The 14,290-nt window shown below is 36.1% G+C and overlaps 1 protein-coding gene and 1 long non-coding RNA gene across 2 annotated transcripts in view; one reads left to right on the top strand and one right to left on the bottom strand.

Moving 5' to 3' along the window:
• The window catches only part of Dh44-R1 (Diuretic hormone 44 receptor 1), a 1,227,197-nt gene that overhangs the window by 934,431 nt on the left and 278,476 nt on the right, over window positions 1–14,290 (bottom strand). The gene's annotated exons all lie outside the window — the stretch shown is intronic.
• Window positions 10,780–14,290, top strand: part of LOC138712601 (uncharacterized) — a 32,523-nt gene continuing 29,012 nt past the window's right edge. The window contains exon 1 of the long non-coding RNA XR_011335755.1: window positions 10,780–10,935. This is a non-coding gene — a long non-coding RNA (uncharacterized lncRNA). The remainder of the gene's footprint in view (window positions 10,936–14,290) is intronic.

The following is a 14,290-nucleotide window of genomic DNA, read 5'->3' as shown; positions in this document are numbered from 1 at the left end:
GCAAGCGGAGCCCTTGTTCTCACAGTAATTATTATCATTATTATTATTATTATTATTATTATTATTATTATTATTATTATTATTATTATGAATATGATATATATTATACGAGTATATTATATTTTGTATTCGACAGATAATGGAGAAAAAATGGGAGTATAAGGGTACAGTGCATCAGTTATTCATAGATTTCAAAAAGGCATATGACTCGGTTAAGAGAGAAGTTTTATATGATATTCTTATTGAATTTGGTATTCCCAAGAAACTAGTTCGATTAATTAAAATGTGTCTCAGTGAAACTTACAGCAGAGTTCGTATAGGTCAGTTTCTGTCAGATGCGTTTCCAATTCACTGCGGGCTAAAGCAAGGAGATGCACTATCACCTTTACTTTTTAACTTTGCTCTAGAGTATGCCATTAGGAAAGTCCAGGATAACAGAGAGGGCTTGGAATTGAACGGGTTACATCAGCTGCTTGTCTATGCGGATGACGTGAATATGTTAGGAGAAAATCCACAAACAATTAGAGAAAACACGGGAATTTTACTGGAAGCAAGTAAAGAGATAGGTTTGGAAGTAAATCCCGAAAAGACAAAGTACTATATGATTATGTCTCGTGACCAGAATATTGTACGAAATGGAAATATAAAAATTGGAAATTTATCTTTTGAAGAGGTGGAGAAGTTCAAATATCTTCGACCAACAGTAACAAATATAAATGATATTCGGGAGGAAATTAAACACAGAAAAAATATGGGAAATGCCTGTTATTATTCGGTTGAGAAGCTTTTATCATCCAGTCTGCTGTCGAAAAATCTGAAAGTTAGAATTTATAAAACAGCTATATTACCGGTTGTTCTTTATGGTTGTGAAACTTGGGCTCTCACTTTGAGAGAGGAACATAGGTTAAGGGTGTTTGAGAATAAGGTGCTTAGGAAAATATTTGGGGCTAAGAGGGATGAAGTTACAGGAGAATGGAGAAAGTTACACAACGCAGAACTGCACGCATTGTATTCTTCACCTGACATAATTAGGAACATTAAATCCAGACGTTTGAGATGGGCAGGGCATGTAGCACATATGGGCAAATCCAGAAATGCATATAGAGTGTTAGTTGGGAGGCCGGAGGGAAAAAGACCTTTGGGAAGGCCGAGACGTAGATGGGAAGATAATATTAAAATGGATTTGAGGGAGGTGGGATATGATGATAGAGACTGGATTAATCTTGCTCATGATAGGGACCAATGGCGGGCTTATGTGAGGGCGGCAATGAACCTCCGGGTTCCTTAAAAGCCAATAAGTAACTAAGTATTAATATTATTATTAATATAAATATAATGAAAATTATCTGTGAAGTAATTTTCATTATACGTAAACACTCCAGGTAAATGAACACATATATAGTTTTGAATGATCATGCTCCTGTTTCGTATATTCTGAAGAACCATTCTCATCCAAACAGATCTAGTTTTGAATACCGAAAAGTTCACTGGCGTAACTCAGTTGGCTGTCCACTGCTATGGTCTCGTGGTAGCGTGTTAGTTCTTGAACCTAGCAGGCCGCTTGGGACGAGTGCCTGGGTGAGGTTTTTTCGGGGTTTTTCCCCCCTCACTCCTATGGATGAATATCAGTTAACTTTATCAGGAGTATGGAACCCAGCTCATTCTCGCCACTTCCTTCCCTCCCTTCATCATCCTTTCCTTATCATTCCGATTAGCTTTCTTGGTTTTCAGATCGCGCCTGCGGCGGCCCTCCGAAGCTCCTGGTGCTCTCGGCCGGCCTCCATGGTTACGCCAAAGCATGGTAGTTGGTGACCCAGCAGCGGAACCTACTCCCCTCCCGACGGGAGAGGTGGCCAACACCTCAGACCGTTTGCCAGACGGAAGGAGTGGCGTACATCTCAGACCGTTTGAGAGGGGAATGTGGGGGTGTTGGGGTGGAATGGTACACGGACTTAGAGGGATGGCGGGACTAGTCGTTAGCGTGCTGGGGGTTAGGTCGGATCGGCGTGGGTGCGGTCTTTGGGCTAGGACTCATCCCAGGAGCGCACAACAGACTCAGGTCGCGGTGCATAGGGATGTTCCCCTCTCGACCTCATAGAGGAAAAAAAAACTCAGTCGGCTAAGATGCTTGCTTGTCGATCGGGAGTTGCGCTCAATTCGATTCCCGCTTGGGCTGATTATCTGGTTGAGTTTTTTCCGAGGTTTTCCGCAACCGTAAGGCGGTTGTGAAGTAATCTATGGCAAATCCTTGGTCTCATCTCGCCAAATACCATCTCGCATTCACCAATTCCATCGACGCTAAATAGTCTAGTAATTGATACAGAGTTGTTAAATAACCAAGTAAAAAAATACCGAAAGAACAATCACTCTTTGATGTTTAAGCAAGTGCAAATATTCTATCAGAGAACTTTTGTTTCCATTTGGCCTATAATGTGGACCTTGAATTGTCTTCTTGTAAAGTAGTCTACCAGACGTAACCTGATCAGGTGATGAGATATAAACGTAGACCTACTTCACGATCATCTGTTTGCCCGAGCAATTGCATCGCACTGCATTGGAGTGAAATCTGAAATTTCTCAATATCACACAAGAATTCTACGGAGGATATAAACTATTACCTGATAAAAACGCATTAATGATGTATTGATTATTTTATGCTCTAGTAAATAAAATTCCAATGAAGATTAATTTAATATACTAAAATAAAAACAAAAACGCTGTGAGGCTTCGAGATATTAGCGGGAAAGTGGCGTATTCTAAGTAGTTCTGGGAACACCTACTTCAGCTATAGTATGAATCACACTTGCCGAATCCTATTTTGAAATATGTGCCGCTTGTTTACCTACTGGTTTTTTGCGTCCTATAGGCGAAGTCACGGTATTACTGCTACAAACACCTGGCTAATAGTTGAATAATTTAAAGGGAAAAATGGTTCCGGGATCAATACTCGGTCCCGAAACAATTTTTTTCCTTTAAATTATTCAAATCTGCTTCACAGGGAGCTTTACCTGAAAGCCAGATTTGGCTAATAGTTGTTTCTCCATGGCCGCCACAATTATTTCATTATTAGATAATATTACTTCATTATCAATAATAGTAAGTATTCATATGCGATAGTGATTACTTATCTGTACTATGAGGGTCGGTCAGAAAGTAATGCTCCTATTTATTTCTCATCAAATAAGTTGATAATGTGAAAAATTTGAATTTGACAGAACAAACGGTAATATAACTGTTTTATAAATCCTAACTTTTGAGATTCTTTGGCAGCAGACTAGATGACAAACGTTTCTCAACAAAATAGTAACACGCATTTCCCATATTTAACGAAATACACGAGTTTTAAAATAACAATGCTTTTTATGTCATTGCCGCCTCAGATTAACATACGAGTAATAAAGATAAAACAAATGATGACTGCATTTATTTAAGTCGGCCTTGCACAACAATCGGGTCGATATTCATTTAACAACTATTTTTATACGGATGATATTCATATGTGTTTATAAAATATTAAATATTAATATAAAGAAAGTGTAGTTCCTTTAGATGGAAATAGTCTCTATGTCACTACAGAAGCAGGATAAACAGAAACTTCCCCCTAGAAAACTTTATATATTGTCGAAAGTAAATCTGAATTAGGAATATATAGTTACATCTAATGCTATCTGAAGGTACTGAAATTTCAGGTCTGATTTGCGTTGCGTTTTTTATGAGCGAATAAAAGTCAGAGATGGAATAATTTTACAAACATACACGCTGCAAAATATTACTATGTGTTTGCGCATTACATATTTCCACTGTTTCATTGTTTTGTTTTTTAATGTTATAGTATATGTACTGTCTCTTCCTGTATTGTTTCAGTGGAAGCAAGTCCATTATGTTAGACAGTTTTTTTTTTGCTATCATGTGCTACAACGTCTATATTGTACTATTTTTTCACAATCATTGATTATCAATTATAAGTACCACATCACCAGTGGATCTCTGTGTATCAACAAGAAGCTCCAAGACGGCTACTGATTAAACAAAAATGAAGATAACCTTGTGCTAATTTTATTCGTTAGGGTTTAAGCCCCTACATTAAGGCCGGTATTCATAGTGGGTGACTTATTTTTTCAATAAGTATGACTTTGTTAAGTTATACTTATTGGAACATCTTAACTTACATGATTATGGTATTCATAGCCGGCTATTAAGTCGTACTCTGCTAAGTTTGATTTAATAAGTGTGACTTATGTACCCCGTATACACAAATTGCATGGCCACTGTCACGGCAATGTAAATCAGGCAGTCGTCTTTCTTGTGTCTCTAAATTTGTGTGCATAGCTTCTGTAGGATAATAGTACATTATGCAACGAGCCTATAATGAAGGTAATTAAGAAGTGAGTATGGATATTTATGAAACGAGCGCAAGCGAGTTTCATAATTTTCATACGATCTTCTTAATTACCATTATAGGCGAGTTTCATACGACTTTTTATGCTCGACCATATTTCTAACTTGATATTATTAATTTTATTGTATCTGACCTGGAGCAATGTCCCGTATGTTGTGAGATGTGCGCAGATGCGAAAGTATTGATTTTTTCCGAGGAACATGTCCACATTGACCTTGCTAGGCCATAAGAACCTACAGAGATAACATTGAAATAAAATTAGACATTGAAAAACGAGATGACAAATTGAATTTATTTGAATATTATTTACAATTAACGCTAATTATTATAGTAACAGAACATAACCTTCTGCGACAGTATTGGATTTCCAGCCTCCGTGACTTTTCGCTAATTCTCTTTCGATTGCATATCCGAGAATAATCGATACTTGCGTTTTTATAACGGTAGAAAGCTGACCTGTCATTGGCTGAACAGTTGTAACCTGAGTCGTCATTGGCTGAAAGACCTGACCTTTAATGAGTAGGTGTACTTTAATGACATGCATTAAAGGACTGCTACCAGGTGTATAATTACTACATTTCGGCATGGTCGAGCATAAAATAAAATAATTGGTGTAGTGTACGGAAAGAAGAAAAGCAAATATTTTACTTATGTAGAGAAAGACGTATTGAAGGAGATGATTCTAATATATTCAAAGATTTAGAGAATAAGAAAACAGAAGCAGTTTCTTCAAGACAGAAGTTTATCCTTTTTCTGAAATCTCGCACTTGTTCCAATCTACTCTTTTCGTTTTGGCTTAAATTTCACTTCAAAAAGATATTGAGAAAGTTTTTGGCATTTGTAATTCCTAAATGTAATGATTTCGGGTGTGCTTAGAAGGATAGTTGGTGTAAGTAAAGTAACATTTTATTCTCGAAAAGCTCTTTCACCGTACGCCACATTTTAGGAAATGAATATATTACACAAAACATTTAAACACAGTTATTAACACAACTCGTGAATAACTCCACCATTTGTGTTTATACTCTCATCCCGCATAAAGAACCCATAACTGCTTTCCTGAAATGTTTATGTCCAAATGCGTAAGCGAAGAAAGCTTTGATCTAGCCGTATCCTAAACAGTCCCACAGAGCATAAGCCAGAGTTTACTTCTATTCTGTGGCCTCTTTTGTGTGATGCGCTGCCGACTCATTCCCGTAGTTAAACCCAAAAATAGACGTCAGAGAACTGCACCTCTTTGTGAAAGTAACTGATTAAACTGACCGTCTGATTTTGTGTTAGTCCAGCAACCGTTAACTGTACAGTCATTAAGGTCAACAGTACGTTTGCTAATGATTCACAGAGCCCGAAGTTTCGTTCGTTCTGTTTCATGTATTTTAATTAGTTTTATAACTCACAAGACACGGAGAGAATTGCAGGAAGGGACTTCCAATTTTAGTTTTACCTTACTTTACGCTTATCAAGGGAGAGGAATGGTAAAATGTATTGGAAAAATTCGAATACAGATAAGTATAAAAATTAAAAATTGAATTTGTGTTCCAACTTCAAATAGGCCTATTTGATGTAATGAGCAAAATTGAAAAAGAAAGGGAAGAAAATAATAATAATAATAATAATAATAATAATAATAATAATAATAATAATAATAATTGTATATAAATGACAATAAATGTCTGGCGCGGAACGGGATAAACCCCAATCCTTGGAAAGGCAGAAGAAGAAGAAGAAGAAGAAGAAGAAGAAGAAGAAGAAGAAGAAGAAGAAGAAGAAGAAGAAGAAGTATATAAATGACAGTACGGTTCACTAAGATTTCCAAGTCGACCTGGTTGGCGAGTTGGTATAGCGCTGGCCTTCTATGCCAGCGGGTTCGATCCCGGGCCAGGTCGATTTACTGGCATGTAAAAGAACTCCTGCGGGACAAAATTCCGGCACATCCGGGGACGCTGATATAACCTCTGCTGTTGCGAGCGTCGTTAAATAAAACATAATATTTTATTTTTAAAAAGATTTCCAACACTTACGAGCTCATTCTTTAATTCATTTTGCCTAAAAGGAGTTCTTGTGAATTTCGATTAATTGATACCAACAATTACAGTACTTGTATTAATTAAAGCAACGCCATATTAAGCACATCTGTATCATTGCATCACAAGTATTTGGCACAGAGTCTGGTTACAGCGTGCTATTGTCGAGTTGGAAATACTTAAAAATACTTCATTATTCTTTCACTAACGATTAGGGTCCTGTGTTTGATCATCTAGAGTCACCAAGCAACCCGTCTAAGTGTAGCTATGTATAGGGGATAGATCAGTGACATTGAACCCCAGACATACAGTCCGGGTCTGCCTTCAGTGAGTAAGACATTCAACAAGCCGAAACAAAACAAGCAGTAGTAGTCAGTGTAAATAATTTTTCTTTTTCTGAGATTAATTGCATCATTTTAATTTCTACCATTTATTTACTTCAATTATTTCCTTATTTATTTATTTATTTTATTTTATTTTATTTATACATGTGTATATACATATGCCTGTTCGCGTGAAAACAAGTATTCATAATTAGTTTCTACAATCTGGTAATACAAGGAGTAAAAAGAAAATCTACAAATATTTCTAAATGAAAGCAAGTTAAAACATCAAAGTCGAAGTACGAATATATTTAATATATTTCAATATTAACTCTTTTCTATTTTGGATATTCCAATTTCAGTTCCGTTTATAAACTGTCATATTATTTACTTCTAAAAAAACACACACACGCACGCACGCACACACACGCGCACACACACACAGATATATTAAAAGGTGCAGTAATTATTCAGGAACTCTGTAAATAAAAGAAAAATAATGAGCATTGGTTTCTACTTTTTGGATGAAAAAAATATTATGAAACAGAAAGTATCTACAACGTAGATGCGTTTTACGATTGTGAGAATAATCTTCTGTTGTTCATAAGGTGACTTTATTTAAATATTTAGTTTGCTATTAAATTCACGTGACAGTTATTTTGTATGCGAGTACTATTCTCCAATGCTGTACAGGCAAACACACGAATAAACAGATGCAGACGCAAGAAACGGAGCTGGGAGACGGCCTGAACAGGTTGATTCGCAGAGCGAAGCTAGTGTATTAGCCATATAATGTACAACTAGCTTGTATTCAAAGTAACCAAACGCAGGACTTCACTAATGATATAGTAGGGATCAAGAAAATAATTGTTGGTAAGGTGACAGCATAGACATCAATTATCCCAAAAAATCTTACGAGAAGTTATAATTTCACATGTATGAGGTGAGGAATTACCAGTGTCTTTCTTTTTCTTCTTCATTGTTCACATTGTTTAGTATTATATATCTCCAATCACATTTATAAATTCAAATATAGTCTTCACAACAGGATTAGGTAACATATAACAATAATTGGTTGAAATTCGCAAAAAATATATATATTTGTTGCAATACGTGTAGCTTGTTACGAACTTGATTTCCCATGGATTTCTTTGTGTAGCCAATAGTTTCTTTTTGAGAGATTAATTGAAATTGTTAATAGGTAGGGAGGCAAAGAGAATAGTTAAATTCAATTTCGTACCCTACAAAATCTATATATCGTTTTGGAGCGGAAGTCTGAGGTTGAAAATAGCACCAGCGAGACAGAGAGCATGTAACGCATTGTATTATGTCACATGAAAGTCATGTTTCAAAGGACAAGATGTTAAGTGGAATCGCATAGAACATGAAACGTAGACTGCAACTTTCATTCTGACACGTTGATATGTTTGGAACCCTTGGGACACTGCTGCCAGGGACAGTTTGATTTCGAAACAGTTTTAATTTGTGTAACAATTTCAAAGTAACCGTTCCAGGATTTTTGTCCCATCTCTAGTGTCGCATATCGGAATGCTTGTAAAAAAAAAAAAAACAAAACAAATCAGCCAGTGTTGCAAGCTTTAGTTCCTTACTTATTTCGTTAAAGTATACGGGGGTCGTTTAGAAAGTAATACCTCCTATTTTTTTTTCTCTTTAAATTTACAATACAATTAAATGAAATTTACATAGCATAACAGCCCCGACATTCACGATTAATTTGTCACTTTTATATAATATATAGGATGAACAGTAAGTAATGTCATTAATTTCAGGGTATTATTCTTTTAGATATTTCAAACGAAAATGTTTCATACAGTTATGCTCATTTTTGCTTCCTTTTCGAGATAAAAATTGTTTTATATGAAACATTTCATAGCGTGTTTTGGGAAAGTTATTAGTTTAGTTCCCATTATGCTCAGTCAATTTCAGACAGCAGTGTATTATGATAATAAATTATTGAAAGAATTTTAGTTTTGTCCTTTAAATGTGCAGACATTTTATCCGAACAAATGTAGCATTTTAAAATTCCTTTTCAGAACGAAAAGTTACATTTGTTCGGATCAAATTTCTGCACATTTAAAGGAAAAAATTAAAACACGCTATATGTTTCATATAAAATAGTAATATGCGTTACAAGAGCGGTATGTTGACGTTTTCATGTTCGAGGAAAAGATTGAAAAAGCGAAACGTAGTTGAGCTTTTTTAATATCCGAGAACATGAAAACAAACATACCGCTCGTGTATCGTACATTATTTTGTGCGAAGATCGTTTATTACATACCTGAAAGACGAATTTCTAATTAGTTGCAATGAAATCTCCATGTTGGTTTCTATTTAATGACGATAACTTCGGAAAACCAAAATAACTTTCTTCAACATTGTTGCTATAAAATGTTTTCTGTGTTTACTATACTCCAGCAGGCCGTGATATACGTCTGTCTTTTTTTCTCCCAGTCTATAAATGCGAACTTAAAACAAACGGTAAGGTTATGTAATGATTTATTTTTCATTTTAATATTTTAACAATATTATTTATATAACATATTGCAGTAATAACATCGGCATCTGGAATCTTGTTGATTTTTTGACGGCTTCCTTAATGTTACTTGTATCAGGAATGCAATAGGTTTCCTGGAGTAGTAGACTTTACTTAATTTTTGCAAATATTTAAAAACAATAATTAACATTGCAATGTAGGTGAAATTGCAGTGGTAAGTTTCCAATTTATAATTATTACTATGTTAAAAGTCTCTAAAGATAATATGTTAAAAGCCTAAAGCAGTAAAATGAATGTCGCGCTTAAGCGGTAAGAAGAGGGAAATTGTTATGTGTGTTACGTTGGGAATACTGAATGTGGTATTTCACACTTACCGCATATTGGTTCTGTGCGGAAAACAAGCAAATACGCACGATCTCGCACAAAATATTTTTTCTCGAAAAGGAAACAAAAACGAGCAAAATTGTATTAAGCTTCTTTTGTTTGAAATATCACAGAGAATAACTCCTTAAAATTAATGACATTACTTATGGTTTAGCCTGTATATATCTAAGGTAGGGCAGTACAAAATGTACAATAACCAAAACTCATCTCGTGTTTAGTTTTGGCTGCCATGGTAGTATGCAGTCTGTTTCTACTACTGTTAATGGGAGTCAAATTACTAGACAATAAGCAATATTTGTATAGGATACGTCTTTGTAGTATGCAATTTAGAGATGTCAAAGAAAATTTCACAGAAATTATTCGATGTACAAAATTGCAAATAAACACAATATTTACGAAAGAAATGCAAAGAGTTCTCTTAAACGATGTGTAAATGTGAGCATGGTTTGCGATAAATGGCCATAGATTAATCGAGGCGATATGGTGAAGTTCAAGGTACGGTAAGTGGAGATTTATCTGCTTTCCGATGAGTTTGGACGTGTCTTCCTCTACTGTTTATCCTTCATTTATGTTCCACGTCATGCCATTAGTGGAGGTCACATGTTGGCTCTCTAACTTCATATGAATAAAAATAAAATATGCGAAATGTCCATGCTTCAGCAGCTAAAACATGGATATAATATCGAGAGTAATATAACATTTTGACATAAAACGACTGGGATACCTTCAGAAGAACAAATTGTGACATCCATGTATTTGATCAAACTTGAAGTTTTAGCTATTCATAGACATTTCGCAGCACGCGCTACGAGCGTACTAAGCTAGCCCCGGCTATCCACTGGTTACTAGTACAGAATTCAAATCATATCCTATCGCTAACACTGGTTTATGAATACGACAAACGCTGATCATCCACCGAAAGCCCGCGCTAAAAATGTCTATGAATACAGCCCTTATTTTCTAAAACCATTACATCGTGCCCTTGACTTCATAAATCTACTTAAGCAACACATTCTGAGCGCTTTAAACCAGCGAAAACGTATCTTGGACTTTATCACACCGTTATCAACGACTTGCTCAATAAAACAAGAAACGTATATTAAATATTTATTCCCAGTACAGGGGCATGGCTAAGCATGCCAGTTCTCTATGTTAATTCAAGCAGATATTGGAGTCGTTCAGTCACTCGCTGTAAGTTGGATTGAGAATCGACAGTGTGTATTACTATAAAACTTAAGACATGGAATTCAAACTACTGAGTTAAAAAACAGAAGAAAACTACTCTGAAAGGTACGATATATAATTTTACAATGCAAAATGTACTCGTGTCTAAATTGTTTCTTTCAGTTACAGAATTATCATCATCTGGTAATTTTTAATTTACTGTTAGCTTGATCGTAGCATTAGAAGAATGAAAATTCTTTCAAAATAATTATTGAGGAACCGCACACAAATCTTCACCTGAGTGAATATACGATCGCGCGGTAAATAAAATATTTGTATACAATCATTCCTAAAAGTAGATCTTTTAGAGCTAGGCAAGCGTGTTAAAAAGTGACTAGTTGGTTATCATATAAGACATGCAGAAACCCAAATTATAGTATAATATACCTGCATTTGTGCCCTAACTGTAACCTGCAGAATTGTTTCACCATTTTCCCTCATGTCAGTGACTTTTCTTTTAAGTGTAGAGTTATACTGAACTTTAAAAATGAAACAACAAATGTCGCGGGACTCAGAGGAGGATAGCTAAATTTTGCATGAGTTCTTTAATAAACCGAAAGGAATGTGGCTGAGGACACCCAACGAATATAGACATAAGAGCTTAGTAAAAAAAAAAAAAAAAAAGTTGCGCATCGTGTTTGCATGTTAGTCATCAATAGACTTCGTTGAATTGCACACGCAGCATGCAATCAGGTTGCCGATGTACGGTAGTATAGAAGAGGTGAGCGACCTGCCTGTCTCGTAGTATAAGCAGTTCATGTTAAGAGTTGTGACCGGTCCAAATAGATAGAGCAGCTACAGCTAATGTATACCTATGTAAGCGCTTGTTTTTGCATTACTGTGGTTGGAATAGTCAAAGCTTAACATTTGTTCAGTGCAGACAAGAATTCAATCAAACATACTACAATGAGAGTGTTGCTGTTCCAAACACTTTCTCCTGGAATACCCTTACCCCCGCAGCCAGTTTGACCCATTGGGAAACGTGGTTGGATGCTGTTAATTATTATGCAGAACATTACGGCAAAATAATGGACGTAATTGATGCATTGGATAGCACAGACAGTTCCGCCGTTGCAGCTGTAAAATCATTGCCTTCTGAACAGCTATTGGAAGATATTCTGTTCATTGATTCTGATTTTAAAATCGTGTCCAAAAGCATCACCCTGTTAGAATCGTCTAAACTACAACTCTCAGAAGCCCTTAATATAGTGGATAAAGTATCACAAACCGTTATCCAAAATAACAATTCAGTAATTTCAGAAAAAGTGAACTGTAAGTGAGAAACATTATTGCTAAAAATTCTGCCTATTCACAATTTCGTATTATAAACGATGTACTATCAGGTCACGACAAGACGTTTGAAGTTGGTGAACTAAAAAGTAGTCACTTTTCGTTCTTAAAATATGCACCTATTACATCGTGTGATGTCGAATGTACATTTCCCCAATAAAAAACTGTTTAAGTGACCATCGGAGGAGATTCACTTTGCAGTCGCTCAAAATGTATGCAACTCTTTACTGCAACGCACATATTCAAGGATGATGTGAGTATATTACATTAAATTTTAAGATTTAATATATCTCACTAAAAAATAATTGTGTATTTAAATGTTTAGACATTTCCTACTTCAATGATCATTCATTATATTTCTTGAATGCAGGATACAGGTTTTATTGTAACCGGAGTATACTGCTCAGTGTTTACATCAGAGGCATACTCCATCCGTTGCACGCCCCCTTCTCATACAGTCTATACCGCGTGCGCAGTAAATCTTGCGATTCTCGTGGCAATTCCACGAAGTCTAGTAATCAATAATTCCACGGAATACGCAACATCCGTACTTGCGCAACTTGGAAATTGGCACGACTATTAAAACCTGCAATTACTGTTTAGTAATACAACACGCCATTTATGTGGCTTAACTCCATTAACACTGTTAGTACGCACACGCAACTTTATCTTTCAAATCTGTCTGGTACGAAGGCACTACGCGTTGTACGAGAAAGGCCAAACATACTCTAAAAATTACTGCTTTCTATTATTAGCGAACTGTACAACCGAAAACAATCTTTTAGTTCTATATGTTTGTCTTCTTTACAACTTCCTCACTGTATGCCATTTCTTTCTTCGTTTGTGACCTGAGACTTTAACTTACGATTTTTTTTATTGTACTTGTATGTTATGGAGACTTAGAAAACTTAGTCTTTCCACGTACTAGCGAGTGTCATGTTGCCCCCCAAGATCACTAATTGGGACTCACGTGATAGCTGATTTAACCCCAGATAATAATGCCTGATATTGACCCTATCTGTCTCTCGATTACATGTCCTGGTCGTCCCCCTTTTCTGGTAAGCTTTCATATGTAAATGCGCCAATCATTTCGGCCGAGATAAAATACACATACACAGATTATCACTAACCTACCGTGTTCTGCGATTTTTCATTTTTAAAGTTTAATATAACTCTACATTTAAAAAGAAAGTGAATGACACGAGAGAAAATGTTGAAAAAAATTCTGCAAGTTAAAGTTAGGCCACAAATGCAGATATACTATACTTCGGGTCTATGCATATATATTTTATATCATTTATGAAGTATAGTATAGTACACTATACTCTTAGAACTCAGGTGGCTATCACTGCTCTATTCCCTTTCTACACCAATCTATGATGCCGATGATAAAGGACTAATGGAAAGCACACAGCACGGACACTGGATCGCAGTTGAGCTTGAAGAAAATGACTTCCAGCGATTTTTCGTGCGATATGAGTTGTCACTGGTGCTCGAGTTGGACCAGCTATTGCTCCACAGTCCATAAGTTTCGTCTGAAGAATTCGTCGATCCATGCTCTCTGTTGTCAATGTGCACAGTCCTGTGCTAGGTGTACCAATGTATGCCTTCATTTAACCGTTGCTGTCACACACGTTGAAATGTTGATATATATGTCCAACAAGTTTGGCCACATAACAGAAAGCCCGGTCTCACGCAAACCTATGATTTGATCTTCCTGGAACTGTTGATACCGTGTTGTTCTTCGTATCTTGGGCAAGTCTGATACATAACATTTCCGTTCCCTCTCCAAACATCAAGCTTGTGTCACTAAATCTGTACCTTCTGAAGATGATTTCCCTGCTACAGTCTATGTTAGACCAGCTAGGTAAGCGATCCTATTGGGTTCGAACTTGATTCGTTCCATTCCCTAGCATGTACAGTACAGTCTTAGAAGAAAGTTTTAGTCACACATACTTTATAAGCCCCAGAAAGGAGGCAGTGAGCGTGATCAGGCATACAACGAAACAAAACTAATTTTATTTCCTCAACTAGTCCTTCTCCTTTGAACCAGGTCGATCATACTCTGATCATGCGCACTGTTTCCTTTCTCGTACTCATGAAGTATCTGTGCGACAAAACTGTACGTATT

The sequence above is a fragment of the Periplaneta americana genome, chromosome 13 (genome assembly GCF_040183065.1).
Source record: "Periplaneta americana isolate PAMFEO1 chromosome 13, P.americana_PAMFEO1_priV1, whole genome shotgun sequence".
In the NCBI taxonomy this organism is placed as follows: Eukaryota; Metazoa; Arthropoda; class Insecta; order Blattodea; family Blattidae; genus Periplaneta; species Periplaneta americana.
Note: the sequence above shows the minus strand (reverse complement) of the source record. Positions and strands in the feature narration are given on the sequence as shown.